Source organism: Pinus tabuliformis, chromosome 6 (genome assembly GCF_031772625.1).
Source record: "Pinus tabuliformis cultivar Carrire ecotype Pingquan chromosome 6, CPIR1, whole genome shotgun sequence".
NCBI lineage: Eukaryota > Viridiplantae > Streptophyta > Pinopsida > Pinales > Pinaceae > Pinus > Pinus tabuliformis.
In genome coordinates, this window is record NC_142292.1 from 1,940,103,119 (window position 1) to 1,940,117,737 (window position 14,619).

Here is a 14,619-nt window from a genome sequence, read left to right on the forward strand (position 1 = left end):
GGAGCATGAGCTTAGGGGGAGCATACCCTTTGCCCTTGATGTCAAAGGGGGAGAATGAAGCTGAAGTTTGTAAGGTTTCCATCAAGTCCAAAGTGGGAGATTGTTGGCATTATGTTTTCTGGTATGACTGTATGTTACAGATGTTGTACTTGATGGCAACTCCAGTGGCAAGGCTCTCAGTTTGTTGAAAATTAAGAAGGATGTAGGAAACCAGTTCAGGAGGTGCGTACCCGCAGGTACACCATGCAGGGTCCGCAGCCAGCGACGCTGCCCAGCCGTTCAGGGGGTGCGTCCACCCAGTGCACACATTTCAAGGCAGAGAAAAAGCATGTGGGGGTTTCTTGTGTGGTATCTAGCTGACGGTTTTGTGTTTCTATGGTGTCGGCTCGTGGTATTGTTCCATGTTTTGGGGAGGAGCTTGCCTATATAAAGCAAAGGAGTTCATTTGGATTGAGCATTGTCTTTGGTTGAATATCTTATTTGGTGAGATCTAGTCCAGATCTAAGAGGGCGAATCTTCTAATGGACTGTGATCTCTATGGCGCATGATCAGATCTGTAGATCTAACTGTTTGGGTTAGTCTTGAAGTCTTCATATCATTTATATCTGAAGGGACGTAGGTTCAGTGGAAGAAAAGTGCGCCAGGACACAGGTACTGTAAAGGGCAAGTGCGCCGAGACGCAGCACAGTAGAGAGAGACCTGCGTGGGGACGCAGGGCGATCAAGGTTCAGGTGCGTCTCTGAAGCAGAAGGACGCGGCGCGATAGTGTTTTCAGGTGCGTCTCTGTAGCGAAAGACACGGTGCGATAGTATCTTTGGGTGCGTCCCTGAAGCAACAGAACGCAGAGCAGTCAAAGGAACAGTGCGTGGGCACGCAACGGAGCAGAAGGATATCTGCGTGTGGACGCAGAGTAGCAGAAGGTTAACGGCGTCTGGTCGCAGGCCACAGAAAGAAAAACTGCGTCTCTGTTTTAAATATGTTCTGTTGATTGAATTTCTCTATTGATAAGGTGTTCTGGGTTAGTTCTGTTGTTGCTGATCTGATATTTGTAGTGATCTATATCTGTTATATACTTGTTGATTATCTGATGCTTTATGAAAAGAAGTAGGGGGTTGTAGCTCCCTTCCAGGAGTAGGCTGGAAAACGAGAGAGAGAGAGAGTTGTAGCTCTCTGCAGGTTGCAGCCTGCGTACTGGTAAAGGACTGCACCAGTACAAAATCATTGTAAAAGAAGTTTCTAAATTGAAAGAAGATAGAGACATATTGCAGCAGGTGGTTTTCACCCACATTGGGTTTCCACGTTACATCTTGTGTTCTTTGGTGTGACTATCTGTTTTTCATGCTCATTATTTTATGGTACTAACATGCTAAAATAATTCAAAGATCAAATAAGGAAGATTTATTAAATTGCTAGATAATACTGATTCACCCCCCCCTCTCAGTATTATTTCCAACACTTTCTCTTAACCCTAATGATGGATCCCATTTGGGATTTGAAACGTTGGTGTAAAAATTCTATTACTGTGGATTCTCCGGTCAAAAATTCAAAAAGCACAAACCACAGATCTCTGAAATCCAATGATGGACGTTTTCTACTTTCTTTCTCATTTAAGGCATACAATTTCATTTTTATACAGTGCAGAAATTTATTTGCGCATATCTTTAAAACTATGAACTGAATTTTTGGACAACAAAGAGGTATCATTAAAATACGCAAACCCATAAAATTTCAAGTGAAATTAGTTTGTAAAATTTTGGAAATCATACACTGTCACCTATAGCCATTTTTCTTATGTCTCATGATCTGTGCATCAAAACGATATGATTTTTGGAGCATTAATATAGTAGAAATCATCTTGCCAAATTTTAGCACAATCTGGTTTGTAGTTTTCGAGAAAATGGTTAATGAAGTTTGTCGCCACTTATATCATATCTTGTTGCAACTTCATATACATATGGTTGAAAGTCAATGTGAAAATTGTTACGCCTTCATCAACATTGCTAAAATTGAATATTCATTATTTGAGGAATAACTCATTTGTTCCATCACTTTCATGACTTGGGATGAATATTTTTTATAGCTTGGTTAATACAGAGGCTTTGGGGTTGCATGAGGACATGCACCATATTTAGTTTGGGGGTATGTTGGGGCACTAATTTGTCATTATTATTATCACTTTTTGACGCCTATTTCACCCATTTGTACCATTATTTATCATGTCATTTATCATAATTTAATATATAATTTCATTTTATAATTATTTATGCTCTTATGGATAAATGTTAATTTTCTCCTTTATTTTTGATAAATTTATGATTATTATACATGATTTTACCAAAGATGGTTTATTAATGGATTTGTTGTAACATCACTCATGATTTTAGCCTCCAAGACCTTTTCCGGATTGCAAATCTGATCTCCAACACACAATTAAATGTTCCAACTCAGAAATTCGCTAGAATAAGAAGTGATGGTTTTGCATTGGACTTTTCAGACAAATGAAGGAGAATTTGGAAAATCTGAAACATAGGTTTTGTCCAGAACAGACCGAATTAGTTTTGTAATGAGAAGTTTTCCAAAATTCGGTCTGTATTAAGAAAAATGAAAGGTTCTTTGAAGATGATTTTCTCAGATTTGTTGTTGCAGTCGTTTTCCAAATTCTTCGAGTTGCAATACCAAATTAGACTTCTTCCTACTGAATGTTGATGGAAATATCTTTCAGATATGATCTTGCTGATCAATTTGTTTTGCATAATCCAAATTTGTAATGGAAATCATTTTGTAATCAGCTTTTTTGTAACTTCCCTTTGCTCTCTGTGTATTTAAATGAAAACAGAGATCAAATAGGGGAGGATAATATGGGGAGAATTGAAGAATAGAGATGAGGAAACTTCTCACCTTTTTACTTCAATTGTAATTTTAATACACAAAGTGTGATTTTGAAGGACACATCGCATTGTAATGACATTTGAATTTGATGGTTAATACATAATTTGAGTTGTTGTTCACTTGAGATATTCTGAAGTAGTTAAGAAATATTTGCTAGTGGCTTGGGCCTGGTCACTGGTGGATTTCACTGTTGTTCCCTGTGTTATATTTTTACTTTTATTTTACTACAAGTTTAATTATTTTATTTTACAACTTTACGATTGATTTACTTTCATCAGTGTGGAGTTTGTGTATTCATTTCATTAATTCTTAATTATGTCAATTGATTTCATTCATTTATGTCATGGATTGAATTAATTATGAGATAAGAATCATTTCTTATTAATTAAAAGATAGAGTGTTATTGATTAGATTAGATGCTTTATTTCTATGCAGTAGTTTAGATTCTGTTGAAAGAGCTCTATTATTAAGACAGTGCACTCAATTGATGTAATTACAATTAGAATCTCTTGATTAGATTGGTTTAGATTAAGATTTAGTTTTGATGCTTGAATAGGTTAATTTCCTTGAAGTTACAAGCTTGAGATTTACGGTTTGATCTGTTTACTCTTGTATTGAAATTGATAAGTTATCTTAAAGCATTACTCTTTATAGATATAATGATTTCCGTCACTTGCACATATTATGTACACTCTTGAAACAAAAAGACTTACCCAACTTGATAATGAATGTGAGGCAATTAGGAGTTCTAAAAGACACCTTATATGCACCCAACAGTGCGGACCACTAAAACTAAGTGCAATAGAAGTAATGAGACTGTAACCATATATTGAAGATCAATAAAGAATATTGTGTAGAAATGGTTGTGTTTTATTTCTTTATTTTTGTTATGTATGATTGCGATGTATGTTGTAATGAATGATGTCCTTATGAAATAATGATGCATTGATGTGTGACTTTACTTGATCTGTATTATTATATGAACACAATTAATGTTAAGTGATTACATGAAGATCATACATTTCCTGTTAAAATTATTGAACACTTAGGTAGATCTGAGTAAATACTGATCTAAAGATAATCTATGGTTCTCATAAGTAGATAATTTGCATGTTCAGGGTCCACAAAATCTAGTCGTACACCTTCGCGGAGGTCTAGGGGCCGATTAAAGAAAGTTATAACAATAATCCATAAGGGATTAGAGATCTGTGCAAAGGAAGATCTAGGTCACAAAAGGACATCACATTGATCTCTAGGTGCGGAAACTTGGTTGCAACATTCCCCCATACTGCCTCGGGTGAGGCTTCAATTTGCACACTACGGATTGATGCTGAAAGGGCCAGTAGTGTAGGGATTTATTTGGTGCAACTAACTCCGAACCTAGGTGAGGACCCCCTATGGCAACAAATGGTTCCGTTGCTATGACTAGGATTTGCAAAAGGAGATTTGTGATGTCGCATCACTGGAATCTAACCAAGAAGGAAATTGAGAAGTGGTTGGATAGAAAAACCTATGAATTCACGGTGCTAGAAAATAGGAATCCACTTCTAACAAAAGAACAGTGCTTGGACAGATATTTGTTTACATAAATACACTAAATTTTCTTTTACACCTTCCCGATTGAACTATACGAGTGGATAACTAAATTGGTAGATGACTAAGGAAGGTGAAAGCTTGACGGTCCAATAATGTGGAATCAAGAATTAGTGAGAAGGTTGGAAGCTTCTAAAGATAAGATCATGCATGTTGTTGACCATTGGCTTAATTGGATTATAGGAAGATTTTATACAGAGGTCACGGTCGACCTCAGTCAGTTATAGTGAAGCAGAGTGACGCTTCCTCAAATGACCGCGAGGGATGTATCTAAGATCTTTGAGTACTTGGATTAAGATGTTGTTGTGTGAGAAACATGTTATGCCACTTCTTTGACGTTTGGAGCTATGCGAAGTGAGAATATTTTTAGAGATAGGGAAGAAAATATCCCGAATATAGCCCGTTGATTGAATCTCCTGTGAGTGATGATGAGGGAGGAGCGCAAGCTTCACCGCAGAGCACTATCCAGTTGATAAGGTATGGTTTTCTGCAAATACCTCATCTATCCAAACTACCTCCACCTTCACCTCCACAACATACACCTTCACCCACACCACCACCACCATTGTCGATGGTCAACATGTTGAATACAATGAAGTTGCCAATTTTCAAGGGCTTAGGAAGTGAGAATCAGCATCAATTTTCGTTTGTTACGAAGGCTATGTGGACAACACAACAGATTACAGATGATAACGTAAATGAGGTGTAGTTGGTTACCGCTCTATAGGATCGCATGCTAACATGGTATGTTAAGTACTAGATTGATAATTTGTTGGCATCATTAATAGATACTCAGACCACTTTGGACAAAGAATTCGCTAAGCCTAAGTCTGCCTCGCAGTCAGTAATTAGATTTAAGTAAATCTTGATGAGGCCTGGTGAAACACCATGGAAACTAGATCAAAGACTGAAGTGTGGGATTTGTGAAGCTAATATGAATCCTATAGATAGTCAGCACAACGATTGGTTTATAGCCATGCTCCTACCCCACCTAAGGATTACTTTATTGGAGCAAAAGATAGGAACCCAAGCAGAAGCTTTGGAAATCGCAATCAGATCACATGAGACACCTATTTAGGATGCATCTTTGGGAGTCCAACAAATTCGCTCGTAGTTGTAAAATCTTTGTTTTGAATTGTAGAGCTTGAAAAAAGAAAAAGAGGCCAAGACAGAGGTGTGTGAAGAAGTCTGGTTCCTGAAGTGTAAGAGCCAGGGACATGATAAGGATCACTACCATGTCTTCCCAAACTATATGACAGGGGGAGGGTCGATTCCCTTGAGACAGGAAGCTCCATCAGGACCAAGTATGGGGCCTGTGCTATGGTGTGCTATTTGTCAAGTGGCCGGAAAACATGTCACAAATAATGATCATTTGTTGAAAAGTTTGTACAGACACCCCAACAATTTTTCTTCGATTTCTACAAATCAATGGGTCAGGATGAGTGCCACTGTCAAAGCTATGAATTAATGATGGAGAGGATGCCTACGCATTGAATGAAAGTAGAAACTTAGCCTATGGATCAGGGCACTGGGGGAGCGCATGGAGGATATCAGGGATGTGAACAAGGCCGAGGAGGAGGAGGACTTGGTAGGGGTCGTGGGTAGCTAATTTGTTACAATTGCAGAATGACAGGACACTACGCATGAGAGTGTACAAATCAGACACTCCCATCATGTCAATATTGTACTCAGTTTGACCACACAATCGAAGAATGTCCTGTGTTGATGGCCAAGATGCAGGAGAATAAGTCACAATCTCAGCATCCTACCCAGAAATTACAGATGATGAGGGCTGAGCCCCGTGAACAGGACCTAAATATGAATATCATGCTACGAAGTAGGATGACTACTGGTGACAATAAGGGAAAAAAACCTAAAGAAGGTGGATGGGTCCACAAGGCCATGGAAAAGGAGACTAGTTTCGATCTAGAGCACGTGAAGAAAAAATTCATGGATGTGAAGAAAAGCTTCGCTAGAGCCTCTACCTCAAGGAGTCAGAACAAATTGCCAAACACCAGCACGCCTATAGAGGTTAACCCCTCTGTGCTTACCACCTTCTTGAAAACTTGTATGAAACTACTGTGCGATAGAGAGGCTGTGAAAGCACTACAGGAGTTGATAAAAAAGTGTGCTGGTAAGGATAATTCTCTTGATGGACCCTGCATCGTCAGAAAGATTGGTAAGCATAAGGTGAGAACAGGGTGCAAGATGAGGCTTACCTCACAAATAGGAGACTATGAGATGGACTATATTATTTTGGATTTGGGGTCTGACGTGAATGTATTGCATAAGCAGACCTGGGAGAGAATGGGGAGACCAGCGTTGAAGTGGTCCCTGATTCAACTGAGGATAGCAAACCAACAGAAGATTATCCCTATGGGATGATTGTAGGGAGTTACCATAGATATAGAAGGTGCGTGTGCGCAGGATGATTTTCAAGTGATAGAAATTGTTGATGACAACAATCCATAGCCCACACTCCTTGGAATAGATTGGGATATTGATATTAATAGGGTCATCAACTTGAAGAAGAGAACAATTTCATTTGAGAGGAAATCACTCTGTGTTGTAGTACCATTGGACCCTGCAAAAGGACCGCGCTATACTAAACCAGTTTGTGACTATGAGGAAAGTGACGATGATTTGGATAAAATCTACAAAATTACGGCATGAGACCAATATTAGGTTAACCAAACAGTTGATGGATATATTTCATTGGACCATTAAAGTTCCTGTACCTCAGATTCAAATGAAGAGTTGGAACATTGGAAAAACAGGCTACACAAAGTATCCACATTGCACTGAAACATGATGACCAAATTTTTGCGCTGTATGTCATCAAAGGTAAGAAATTTACCTTATTACAATGGTTTAACTGACGTAGATAAGTTTATGAATTCTTTTGAAAGAGAATTTCCAGAGTATCGCCTCTTTTAGGTGCTGGATTTGGCACTACGCACTACACCCGCTCAGTGGTGGGGTACATACAAAAACAACTTTGATGGGTGGAACGATTACAAGAGGATGATGAGAATGTGATTTGGTCGTCCTAAAGTACGGTTAACTAAGAAATATGATGGGAGGAATGATCCATGTGATCATTCGGAAAAATGGACTAAAGTGTATGGAACAGATCCATAGCTAGAATGGGTGCATTTATTCTGTCACACTCTGGACATAATCCCTATGAATTTGTATTTGGAAATAGAGCTCTGCCATGGCATCATAGGGTGGGCTATATTAAGAGAAGAATTCTTGATGACCTTCAACTTTGAAGATGGATTTGGAAGCATTGATGAGGCGCTGCAGGAGGTTAAGGCAATGATCTTCTGAATTCGTAGGATCCTTTGGAATTGTTTCAGCCAGAGTGGAGCACCCAACTGTGCCATGTGTTGGAATGCTATAACATGACTATTGAATGGGAGGATGAGGATCCATGGAATATCAATATCCCAGAAATAGAAGGTCTCCGCGAGATTAGAGGTTTGCAAATAGAGAACTCAGATATCACCATGTTAGTGAAGAGTACGTAGATAAACATTGGTATTGAAGTGGAGCCTAAGTTCACGAAGATCAGAGATTATTGGGATGATGCCACAATGGATAAATTTGATGAATTACTCGGCGAGTACCACGATCACTTTCATACAAAATTTTCTAACCTGAAAGGCATCATAGGTGATTTGGGAGTGATGAAAATAACTTTGAATCTGGACGTGAAGCCCATTAAGCAGAGGCCATGTTGCCTTAATCCCAAATACAAGGAAAATGTCCTCTTGGAATTGGATAAGATGCTTGAGGTAGGTATTATTGAACCAATGGAGGAATCTGATTGGATGAGCCCAACGGTAGTTCAGGAAAAGAAGCAGAAGGGAAAGATAAGGATTTGTGTAGATCTAAGAATGCCTAATTATTCGTGCGTCCATGATCCTTTCCAAACACCATTTACTAATGCGGTACTGGAAAATGTTGGAGGGCAGGAAGCCTACTCATTCACTCATGGCTTCTCTGGATACCATCAGATCAAGATCGCGTCGGAAGACAACAGTAAAACAAACTTCGTGATGGAATGTCAGTGTTTCAGTATACAATGATTCCCTTCAGCCTCAAGAATTTGCTGATGATATTCTCTCGCGTAGTCATCGTGTCATTCAAAGAGCTTATTCACAAATTCTTGGAGGTATATTTTGATGACTTGACAATGTTTAGGCTAGTAAACTACCATGTAGCTAGTTTGCACTTAATGTTGGATACATGCCGAAGGTATCAAATCGCATTGAACCTAAAGAAGTGCTTGTCTTGTGTCCCCTTTGGGATTTTGCTGAGTCATTTGGTATGCAAGCAAGGACTAATGGTGGACCCTAATAAGATTGCAGTAATAATCAATTTGGAAGCCCTGAGGCATGTCAAACAGTTGTGTGCAATGTTGGGCCATACTTGATATTATCAAAAGTTCATCAAAGCTTATGCTCATATTAACACGCCTATGGAAAAGCTAATGAAGAAGGATGCTACATTTTGTTGGGATGAAGAATGTCAACACATTTTAGATGTATTGAAACACAAGATGGTCACCGCGTCGATATTGGTCTTCCCAGATTGGAGGAAGGAATTCCATGTGCATGTTGATGCCTCATGTATTGCATTAGGATCAGTACTGACATATGCTGGTGAAGGAGAGATGGATCACTTTATAACATTTGTAAGTACAAAGTTATCAAAGGTTGAGAAGAACTACTGAAGGACAAAGCGCAAGGGATTGTCTATGGTATATGCGCTCCAAAAATTCAAACACTATCTATTGGGTGGACATTTCAATATGTACACATACCAGTCGGCCTTGAAGTACCTAGTCAATAAGCCTGTGTTGGGGGGAGGGGATATGTCAATGGGTGTTGTTGTTTCAAGAATATGAATTTGAAGCAATTGTCAAGCTAGGAAGGTTGAATGCACGACCTAACCACTTGTCACAAATTGAAATGGGGGAGGAGCCTACTAATTTGAAGGAAGGGCTACTGGATGCCCAGCTCTTCGCGATGCACATAGCAGACAACCACTTTGTAGATATTATCCACCTTTTGACCACAGGGATAGCTCTAGAGAGATACACTAGCCAACAAAAGGAGTTAGTAGTGCACACGGCAAACTTCTCAGTAATTGCAAGAAATTTGTATAAGATGGGCGTTGATGAGATACTTTGATGGTATGTGACCAATTTTTAATGAAATAGCATCTTAGTTGAAGCTCATGGAGGGGCTGTAGGGGGACAGTATGCACGAAAGGCAATGATGCAGAATATTTTGTGCACCAGATTGTGGTGGCCTACATTGCATAAATATTCTAAAGCTTATTGTAGGGCATGTGATGCATGTCAAAGGATGGGTAGGCCATTGTGAAGGGATGAGATTCCCCTGAATCCTCAGGTGTCATTGTAGCCATTCGAAAAATGGGCAATCAACTTTGTGGGACCGATTCAACCCCCAGGCAAGAAAACTGGTGCATGTTATATCATCATCGCGACAGATTATCTGACCAAATGGGTGGAGGCATAGCCTGTGAAGGACTCTACAGGGGCAAAAAAAACCAAGTTCTAGTTTGAATATGTGTTGCCCAAGTTTGGTTGCCCAAAGGTATCGATGGGTGATCATGATACCCACTTCCTTATTGAAACAATTAGTGCCCTTATAGAAGTGTTCCACGTGTATCATTAAAAAACTACACCATATCACCCCCAGGCTATCAAAGCATGACCATACAGACTGCCGAGTGCTAAAGGTGCAATGCATCTCACCTGCCACATGCAAAAAGTGCGATGCATACTGGAAAGCCCTTCTATAGGGTGCGATGAGTGAGAGAAGACAAATGGTACAAGAAGTTTGCTAGGTGGAAACCTAGAGAATCTTCTAGAAACTGCTCATTTGACACTTGCCTCTCTGAGTTCGCCCAGGGATGAGTAAGGGACCTAAAATCTCCATGTGGAACCAAGAACTATCAATGAAATGACACTAATCAAAATCCCAAAAGCTGACTCACTCTCTTGTAAACATCTTTATATGGATCCCTCATCCAGGAGATCCAAAGGCTGGAATTTTGTAATTTGCAAGGAAGTGTTGTTGGTTTCTCTTTGAAGATATTGTTGGGTGATTTTGCTTTGTATGAGGTGAAGAGGGCTTTCATGCTGGGAGGATGGTGCTGGGTCAGACCAAGTGGTTGTAATTCTCTCTTTTACTACTTTTACTAATAAATATATTTGAGTTTTCCTCCATATTCTTATGTATCTTTGAATATTGTGTTGATATGTGCATTTGTATGGTTAATATATATCTGATCCTATATTGTTTACAGTGAAAGATATCTATGCTTTGATAGTATTATGCTACTTTGAATCTACAGCTGTTCTATGAAGCGGGGCATGTAAGGAAGCAGTGGCGAGATTCTGTCAAAGGGGAAAGGAGCCAAGTGGAAGACTGAGGTTGGTACTCTCTGTTTCTTTCTCATCCCTCTCTCATAGAGGAAAAACAAGTGACTTTAATCTGTTTGTTTCTAAGATAGCTACCCATCTTAGTGGCACTAGTAGGTCTGAATAGACACTAGATTTCTTAATAGCAAAATGGAGACTCCAATAGGGAGTGATTAGTTTGATTGCTTGTCTCTATTTGTTTGATTCATAAACCACAGATGAAGCCTGAAGTCAAGCCAACTAGCCTTCGAATTGCATTTTCTATGCAAGTGCAAAGTAGATCAACACTTCTTCAGTCAATCTCCAGGTTTGTTTATGAAGTGAACAATTGACTTGCAAACATCCTAAGTTCCCTAGAGGTAGCTTGAGTAACCTAATTAGATCAGCCCTATACCATGTAGTTACTGACTATCATTTGCTCGGCCTAAATCCCTGAACTAAACTGCAAACTGTGACCAAAAACCAAGTTAAAGTCTCGTTCCTTGACCATCACACCCTCTCCTTTAGGCAGACTGGATGCATCGCACCTCCCGTGTGCAGTAGGTGAGATGCATCCCTGTTTCCCTATGTTATAGGTGCGATGATCAGGTAAGACTGTTTATGCCTCTAGATTTTGGTTTTATCTTCACTGTCTTCAGTTTTATTCAGGAGTTTTGTTGTCTATGATCAATAGACCATTGTAGAAACCCCCTTCCTTTGCATCATTCAGCCTCCATTGTACAAATATTTGTGAATGTTTTTATGTATTTTTCACCATTCACAGTTCTCATTTACAAAATAGTAGCTTAATAGAGCTGTCGTCTTTTGATTTGAAAGTGTCGCAAGTGTCGTTTTCAGTTAAAGAAAAGAATACTTCTCTTTTTGATAGTCGATTACACTGTTACTCTTGTATTTGTTCTGAATTTATAAGTATTTCAAGTGTCGAAAATAGTTTTCAATTCAAAATTGCAAAGTGTCGTCTTGCCTTCCTGTCGTTTGTTGAAAAGAAAATCGTTAGTACTGTCACTTTGAAAGAAGAGATAATTTAGATTTGTATTTAGCATTCTTTTTGTCATTCACACATTAAGAAAGCAGAAAACAAATACATGCACATGCATTTGCATTTAGACTGCTTGTTGATTTTGATTTAGGATAATGCATCTTGTGTGTGCTCTCTGCTCTATGTTGAAAGGATTTCATTTCTCTTTCCTTAGTAGCTGGGCTTTTCATTGTAAAAAGAAGAGTAAACGACTGTTTATCATCTTAGATTGCATATTTAGGAGTTGTATATCTACATCACGTCGTGAACCTTAAAGGAAAACTTATTAAGAAAGATCAACTATAAAATAAATTCAATGAACATAAAAATGCTTTGGAACCTAACGCACAACATCTAGAAGTCTAGGCTAAAGATGTATTCTGGCGTCGTAAATCTTGGTAACTGTTGCTTTCATCGTAGGTTTGGTGATTCCTCCTCTTTGAGATGACAAGTGCCAGTACGGACTTCTTCTCCCACATACCGTCGAGTATATATTGGGAGACCATAATAGGCTATATCCTTTACCGTCGATCGCAATCCACTAAACACAACATTTGGGAAGATTGACTGTCGTACCGTAAAATGTATTCTGCAGTTTTGCAATTGGTTTGGTAATCCCTCTATCTAGATTTCCAGAGTAGTCTCTTTCATTATTTTTCAGACTCCTTAAAGGAAAAGGCATTGAAAATAATACTGAGAGGGGGGGGTGAATCAGTATTATCAAGTTCTTTTAACAAATCTTCCTTATTTACACTTTGAATTATTTTTGCATATCAGTACCATAAAATAATGAGCATGAACAAGAAAAACAGATAGTCACACCAAAGAACACCAGATATAAGGTGGAAACCCAATGTGGGTGAAAACCACCTGCTGCAATATGTCTCTATCTTCTTTCAAATTAGAAACTCCTGTTACAATGATTTTGTACTGGTGCAGTCCTTTACCAGTACGCAGGCTGCAACCTGCAGAGAGCTACAACTCTCTCTCGTTTTCCAGTCTCTCTTGGAAGGGAGCTACAACCCCCTACTTCTTTTCTTTCAAGGACCACTTTTCATAAATTTTCAAACTGGATCCAACAACAACATTGAAGCTCATAATCAAACAACCTTCTGAATCACCCAATCACCAAATCCATACATATACAATGATATTATGAGAGTTATCAACCAGATCTAGTACATAAAGATAAGTCATTAATCATGTTGTTATCTGAACTCAATAACAGTAACCAAACATCAGTTATGCACCCAAAACCCTGCAGAATAGTCAAAGGCAGTTAAAACAAATTTTAAGCAGGGATCGCAACTTCACTGGTATAGATCTGCGGATATCTGTACTACCTCCACACCTGTGCCTTCTGTGGCGCCGTGACCACCGCACCTGCGCCTTTTGTGGCGCCTCCGCACTGCGCCTTCTGTGGCACCTCCGCACTGCACCTTCTGTGGCGCCTCTGCACTGCGCCTTCTATGGCGCCTCCGCACTGCACCTTCTGTGGCGCCTCTATGGCGTCTCTGCACTGCGCCTTCTGTGGCGCCTCCGCACTGCGCCTTCTGTGGCGCCTCCGCACTGTGCCTCTGTGGCGTCTCCGCACTGCGCCTTCTGTGGCACCTCCGCACTGCGCCTTCTGTGGCGGCTTTGTGGCATCTCCGCACTGTGCCTTCTGTGGCGTCTCCGTACTGCGCCTTCTGTGGCGCCTCCACACTGCGCCTTCTGTGGCGCCTCCGCACTTCCGCAGCTGTAGTGCTCGAGAGATCACCCTTCACAGATTTGCTTTCAACTTCCCTTTCATAGATCAAACTTTTAAAACAATAACCCAATATTTCAGATCTTAAGATATTCGATTTGCAAGAACAAATTAGCCAAGTGATCTCCTTTGCTTTATATAGGCAAGCTTCTTCCTAAAATCATGGATCAATACCATGAGCCCAAACCATAGGATCAAAAAACTGTTGGACTAATACCATGAACCAACAATGAAATTGCGTGAGATCAACACTTTTGATGAGGTACCATGGTCCGAAACCATAGGTTCAAATACCAAGGACTAACTACCATGGACCAAAGGTAAGTTCTCCAACATATACGCGCTTTTCCTCATAGGTTCAAATACCAAGGACTAGCTACCATGGACCAAAGGTAAGTTCTCCAACATATACGCGCTTTTCCTCATAGGTTCAAATACCAAGGACTAACTACCATGGACCAAAGGTAAGTTCTCCAACATATAGCGCTTTTCCTTGCATGAAAGTGCGTGAACTTTTTCTCTACATGAAATAAACTTTTCTCTGCATAAAAGTGCGTGAACTTTTCTCTACTTGAAATAAACTTTTCTCTGCATAAAAGTGCGTGAACTTTTCTCTACATGAAATAAACTTTTCTCTACATATAAGTGTGTGAACTTTTCTCTACACTATAATTTATCATCTGAGATGAGTGGGTTGCCATCAAGTACAACATATGTATCATAAAGCCATACTAGAATCATAATGCCAACAAAAGGTCCATCTGAGCACTTGTCACTTCAGGCTCATTAAAAATCGAAGGCGACTAGAGTCATCTTTAGCTTTTTCTCAACTCTTAAAAAGTGAAAAAGCAAGTTGTGTCAAAGCGTCTTAAAATTTATTTTAAATGGAATAACGTCATTGTTCCCTCATTG